Source organism: Neofelis nebulosa, chromosome 6 (assembly GCF_028018385.1).
Source record: "Neofelis nebulosa isolate mNeoNeb1 chromosome 6, mNeoNeb1.pri, whole genome shotgun sequence".
In the NCBI taxonomy this organism is placed as follows: Eukaryota; Metazoa; Chordata; class Mammalia; order Carnivora; family Felidae; genus Neofelis; species Neofelis nebulosa.
The window spans coordinates 29,380,769-29,387,352 of record NC_080787.1 but is presented as its reverse complement, the minus strand read 5'-3'; positions in this window follow the sequence as shown (position 1 = coordinate 29,387,352).

Genomic DNA, 6,584 nt, shown 5'->3' with positions numbered 1-6,584 from the left:
TTGTCAGTTCTGTTTACCCCCTTGGTGTGATCCCTCCAGGGCAATGCCGCTGCTCTCTGGAATGCTGCACAGCTCATGTCCTCGGACTTCCTCTGCCTTTCTCCTAAATGAGAATTCCTGTTTTCTCCATAGTATTCCCTACCTTCTTGGTTTGTTCCATCATTTCTGCACAACACATCCTTTGCTAGTTTTACCAGGCTACAGAGATCGTGAGATTGCATTGTGCGAAATCCCTCAGACTGGACTGGTTGTGCTTTAGTGCACATTTGTCATCCCAGAATCTCCCTTTCTTGTGACCCTGAACATCTCCTTTGTGCATGCCTCACATGTTCTGGTTTGCAGGATTCTATGCTTTCCTTTTTCTGCTTAGGTGATCCACATGCTTTAGTCGCTTTCCTTAGATCTTAAGAGTCTGAAAATGCTCTTATTCCACCTTCAGACTTGTCTAACAGTTGAGGAATAAATTTTAGGCTGGGAATTGTCCATTGTCCTGCTCTTTACCATGTTACTATTGAGAAATTTGAAAACATTCTGATTTATGTCCTCAGCAAGTGGACAGAATCTTTTCTCTTTATTCCTAGTGTTTGGAAAGTTAGCCGTGGTTTTACTGGGTGTTTGGTGGACACTTTCAATCTGGAAACTCATTTTGAGTTCAGTTCTGGGAAAGTTTATTTAATAAATATTGAGTGCCCCATGCTAAGCACTCTTTTTGGGAACACATTAGTGAAGAAAGTCAAAATTCCATGGTCATCAAAAAGTATGAAAAATGGCATTGTAAAATGTCACAATGATAAGGGCTATGGAGAAAATAGGGAACAGGTGGGGATAGGTGCTCATGGTTTTATTTGGAGTAGCCAAGGTAGACCTCATCAAGAAGGAAATGTTTGAGTCAAAAATGAGAGGAAGTGAGGGGCATCTGGGTGGCTCAGGTAAGTGTCTGACTTTAGCTCAGGTCGTGATCTCATGGGTTCAGGAGTTTGAGCCCCGCGTTGGGCTCTGTGCTGACAGCTCCAGGGCCTGGGGCCTGCTTTGAATTCTGTGTCTCCCTCTCTCTGCCTGTCCCCCCGCCCTCTCTCTCTCTCTCTCTCTCTGTCTCTGTCTCTCTCAAAATAAAAAATAAGGAGAGGAAGTGATTATGCCATTCATGTATGTGGGAGATCATTTCAGGCAAAGGGAACAGCAAGTACAATGGCCCTGAGGAAGAAAGATGTCTAGGAGGCTCAGTGCCAGTAAGAAGGTCAGTCTGATTAGAGGAGAGGAAAGGAAGTAGTTGAAGTTGAGAAAAGAAAGACGATGTGGGTTTGGACAGGTGGAACCTTTTTGGTCATGGGAAAGACTGGCTTTTACTCAAGGTTTCTAGCAAAGGAGTGTTACAATGGGACTTAAATTTTGTAAGGATCACCTCTGCTGCATTGATGAGGAAAGGCAGGGCAAAGCGAGGAGAGTGGAAATCAGAATTTGCAGTAATCTAGTGGAGATGATGGTGGATGATTGCTGGTGGTGAACATGGTAAGTGGTTTGATAAGGAATATATGTGAAGGGAGAGTCTGCATTTTTCTCATCTCCATTTTCTCTGGTGTGTCGGGAACTTCACCCTCTTGAACTGGTCCCTGTCTCTGTCTTCCCTCATTTCCTGTCCTTTTGTCTTTTTGCTCTACCTTCTGGGATATTCCTCTATTTTCATCCCTTCATTTTTACCATCATCATGTTTTAAATTTCCAAGAGCTCACTTTTAATGTTCCCTTTTTGTTTGGAGTAGCCTGTGTTTACTTGCTGACTCATTTGTTTGATGACTGCTTTCTCTCTAAAGGATATTAAATTTGTTTTTAATTTTCTCCCTATGTATTCTCTCCTTCCATTTTTTTTTTTTTTTTTCTGTTTGTTTTGGTCTCAATATTTCAGACTGGAAGCTCTGAGCCTGTGGTGGGAGTGGACTCTGATCCCTGCTGAGCCATGGAAATTCTGAAAGTCTGTGTACTTAAGCTCTTCTTGGACTGTTTAGGGCCCCTGAGAAACTCTTCTTTTCTCCTGCTGAGTATGTAAAGGTCTGGCTCCCCGTGTTCTCAGTGCCATGTAGGCAGTCCTTGCACAGCAATCTATGTGCCTATGTCCCCTTGATCTCTGAATATGAAACAGTAGCCAGGCCTCCAACTCAATCCGGGTCTAGTTCAGAATTCTCCAGTCGCCTGGAATAGGAGAGCATACCCACCACTGCCCAAGCCTTTGAGACACCTGCCACATAGATCAGGTGGGCTTTTGGCTTTCCCTACTGAGATCTGCCAAGTCAGTTACCACTTGCCTGCCGTCTTCCCAACCTCTAATGTTATGGCACCATTATCACTTGTTCTCTCCATATCAAGGGTTGATGGCTTTTAAAGATTCCTTTCCATGGTTCTTTGTGAGGTGAGGGTGCTTGAGAGAAAAAAATTAGGTGTGGGTTCAGTCCATCATCTTTATGGATATTTAGGATATTTAATTTAAAATTAATGAAAATATTTACAGCTCGCAGCCACAGGAAACAATTCCAACTCAAGACCTGAGGAGGCAAGGGAAGGGAGCTGAGAGGAAACCCTGAGACTGCCTTCTGATGAGGATTGTGACTGTAAATAGAAGTGGAAGAGCTCAGGAGCTACTGTACCTCTTGGCAGATACAGGGGAGCAAAGGGTCGCCTGGGTAGTTCAGTCAGTTAAGCATCCAACTTAACCTCAGGCCATGATCTCACAGTTTGCAGATTTGAGCCCAGCATCAAGCTCTGTGCTGACAGCTCGGAGCCTGGAACCTGCTTCAGATTTTGTGTCTCCCTCTTTCTCTGTCCCTCCCCTGCTCACACACACACACACTCTCTCTCTCTCTCAAAAATAAATAAACATTAAAAAAAATTTAAGGGGCGCCTGGGTGGCTCAGTTGGTGAAATGTCCGACTTTCGCTCAGGTCATGATCTCATGGTTCATGGTTTCAAGCCCCGCATCCGGCTCTGTGCTGACGGCTCAGAGCCTGGAGCCTCCTTTGGATTCTGTGTCTCCCTCTCTCTGCCCCTTCCCTGCTCATGCTCTGTCTCTCTCTCAAAAATAAAACATTTTTTAAAGAATTTTTTTAAAAATGAAATAGGGGAGCAAAATTTGGGGAAAGGAAATGAATAGCCTGACCTGTCTCCTGCCCTCTCTGATCTCTTGCTGAGGCCTCCCATTGGCAGAACCTACCCAAAGCTTCCCTGATTGAAAAGGAGCATAAGAAGGGCGGTAAGTGGATTTAAAGGAACAAGTGGTGAATACCTAGAATAGACAGGTTTCTGAGGCAGAGGTACAACTACTGTATTTTAGAAGAAAATTCTGCATTACTGTATACCTTGAGAACCAGAGAGAATAGTCTGAAAAACTAATAGTCCAAGAAAATGGTTGGATGTTAATACATGAAAATTAATAGGTTCGGGACTACTAATTATAGACAGAAAATATACCAAGAAAAATATCCCATTCTCAGTAACAGCCGGGGAATAGACCATAGTCTCTGAGGAGCAGGACCAGTGTGAAGAAACTGCCATACTATCGCGACATAAAACTCCAACTAAAGGAAAGGCAAGTCATATTCCTTAACATAATTTTATTATAAACATAACTTGTAAACATTACTTAAACTTGTTTTTATATTCCCATCGTGCTTCATGTTTAGAATGTGATCAGTACATACTTGTTGAATAATAAAATGAGTGAATAAGTAAACTTCAACAAGCTATTTACATAGATGTCTTCAAACAGAAGTCTGTCTTTGATACTTCTGTCCACCAGGAGTCAGGCTTCAGCCGTGACCGATGAGGCAATGCTTAAGTATCTCATCAGAGAGCCCACCTGACACAGGTGGCCACACTCAGCCAAGACTGGGTTCACTATTTGAGATTAGCCTCATACAAGAATAAACAGTTTTTAAAAGAATTTACTTGATTACAAAAGCGTGTGATCATTGCCAAAAAACTTACAGGAGAGGGTACGGCAAAGCAAACAAACATGCACACACAGAAAAATAATAAAAATCACCTTTGATATTTCTTCTCAATGATGTCTACTGTTAACATTTTAGTGTATGTCCTTCGGGTATTTTTCCAATGGGTGTGCGCACACGAGCGTTTGTGTGTGTGTGTGTGTGTGTGTGTGTGTGTGAAAATTGGAAGCATATGTCATCTGCTTTATAGCTTGCTTTTTCTCACCTCACCACATGATTTTTCACATCCTGAAATTAGTCTGTTAGCAATATGACATTTAATGGCTGCATACAGAGCCACCAGGGGGCCACCCATTTTGTGTGTTGCACGACACCAGCTGGGCCATCCACATAAGGTATGACACGGTGGGCACTGAAGAACTGGATTTGGTAACCATGAGAGAAACAGAGAAGAAATATTCTATGGGTCTTGAGCCACTTCCTACTCCTTTGCCTGCCGTCTGGACTTGCTGCCCTCTTTTCTTCCCTGACCTTGGCACACTCCTTCCCCCCGCCCTCCAGTCTGCACAGTACAGCCGGGGAGGAAGGAGACCTGTCTGATCTCCTACCATCAGCCCTTTCTACCTGCTGCTTAAAATCCTTACATGGTGTTTCTCTGCTCTCGGTATAAAAACAAGCCCACGATCTGACTCCTACCACCTCCCCAGCCTCACTTCACCCCACACTCCTGCCCTCTAGCACCCCAGCCCCTGGGTCTTTCAGCATCTCCACCAATTTATGTAGAGTGAAGAGCATGGGCCCAGGGATCTGTCTGCTTGGGTTCAAATTCTATCTGTGCCACATCTGTACTATGTGACCTTGGTCAAGGTTATCACCTTTTTCACTTTCTTCATCTGTAGGATAGGGATCAAAATAGTGTCTAATCAGAACGGGATTACCTGATTTAAAATACATATTGTTGAAAGTAATGCCAGGCACATAGTAAGGGTTCATCAAGAGTTAGGTATGACTGTCACTCATTCTGACCTCAGCTGAAACATCACTTTCTTAGGAAAGCCTTTTCAGACCCATCAGGCCAACGGTGCTTTTGCTCGCAGCTCTGTGAGCACCTGTGGTTTTCCAGGGCTGCAGCGTGTTGGCTGGATATTGCTCTGTTCCTCTGGACTGTGCAATATGAGAGGCTAGTGCCTGACCACATCCTCTTTCATTTCCTTCCCTGAGTGGCCACACTGAACCGGGGAGGCCAGCCGGGGGAGGTGGAGGGTTGCAGTCTTCCCAGGGACACTTGACATTTAATTTTGGCTGGTGTCAATAGTTGCAAACGTGTGTGTACTGACTGCTACGTGTTGGGCACTATTCAAAGTGTTTTACATTTCTGATCTCAATTTCCAAAATAACTATCTGAGCTAGTATTGTTATTACGTCTATTTTAAATATAGAAGGGGACTTTGGGTCTTAGGGAGGTTTAAGTGACTGTCCCAGGATGACAGAACCAGGCTTGAAACCCATGTGGTCTGGCCTGCCAGGCCATTTTCCCAGGGAGTCTCAACTCTCATGTGCCTCAGAAGCACCTGAAGTTCTTGTATAAACCCCAGAATTTCTGTCAGTCTGTGATGGGCTCTAAGAATTTGTGTTTCTAGTAAGTTCCCAGGTGATGCTGTTACTGCTGGTCCATGCAGATCACACTTTGAGAATCACTGCACTATGCTATGCTACCCGACATCAGTGCTCTAGAAAGAGGTTTCTCAGTGGCAGACTCTTTTCAGACCAAGGGTAACATTGCTAACCCGTATACTCATTTATCTTTTCTTTATTGCTATAGTCAGGGACTTATGAAGCCATGAGGAGACCTGTCCAAAGTCTTCATGCCAAGTGGGCCTGTCTCCCTTCTCTCCCCACTTTTCCCTCAGCCCCTTCAAATAGTTGCTGCTAGTTTTATCTGAGTGCAACTGGTTTAAGCCATCCGCACTTGAAATTGGTACGTGAGTGGGGACACAGAGCTGCCAAGCATGTACCAGCCAGGTGGGCCCAGGAGCAGGCCAGCTGAAACCCAGAGGAAAGGGCCTCTGTTTCCCATTCTCATGGAGGCACCGCATGGACTGGTGGGCCCTGAGGGAAGATAGATTTGGGGGCAAGATGATTTCGGTGTGTCTTGACTATCCTGATGAACTTTTAGCTTCTACTGAACACACAGCTTTTCCCTGACTTGGCTCCTTACTGAGGAATGAGATATATGGACCTTATCTTGCAGCCAGTGAATTCTCTGTCTGACTGGCCACCTCCTCACTATTACAATGAGAAGAAACAGGTATCGTGATCACAGAGAGTCTCTCTCAGTGGGCCGAGAGCATGGAGAAAGTCAGACCTGACCATGGATATGGGAAGCTTGAATCACAAGTGCACACACAAAGAAGGTTCCTTGTTCCTCAGGAAGAGCTGTGCCCCGGTTAAAACCAGCTTTGAGGAAGCCAGAGTCCACACAGCCATCTCCTTGGGCAATCTTCAGAATTATAGTTCTGGTATTTCTTTACCATGAGTGGGAGTTACATAACCGGCAGCCTTATGACACACACATATTTTCTGAAGCAGAAAGTATTTCTTCCATTATCAATTTTTTGAAATCTTGCCTCAAAATCCAACAAAAATG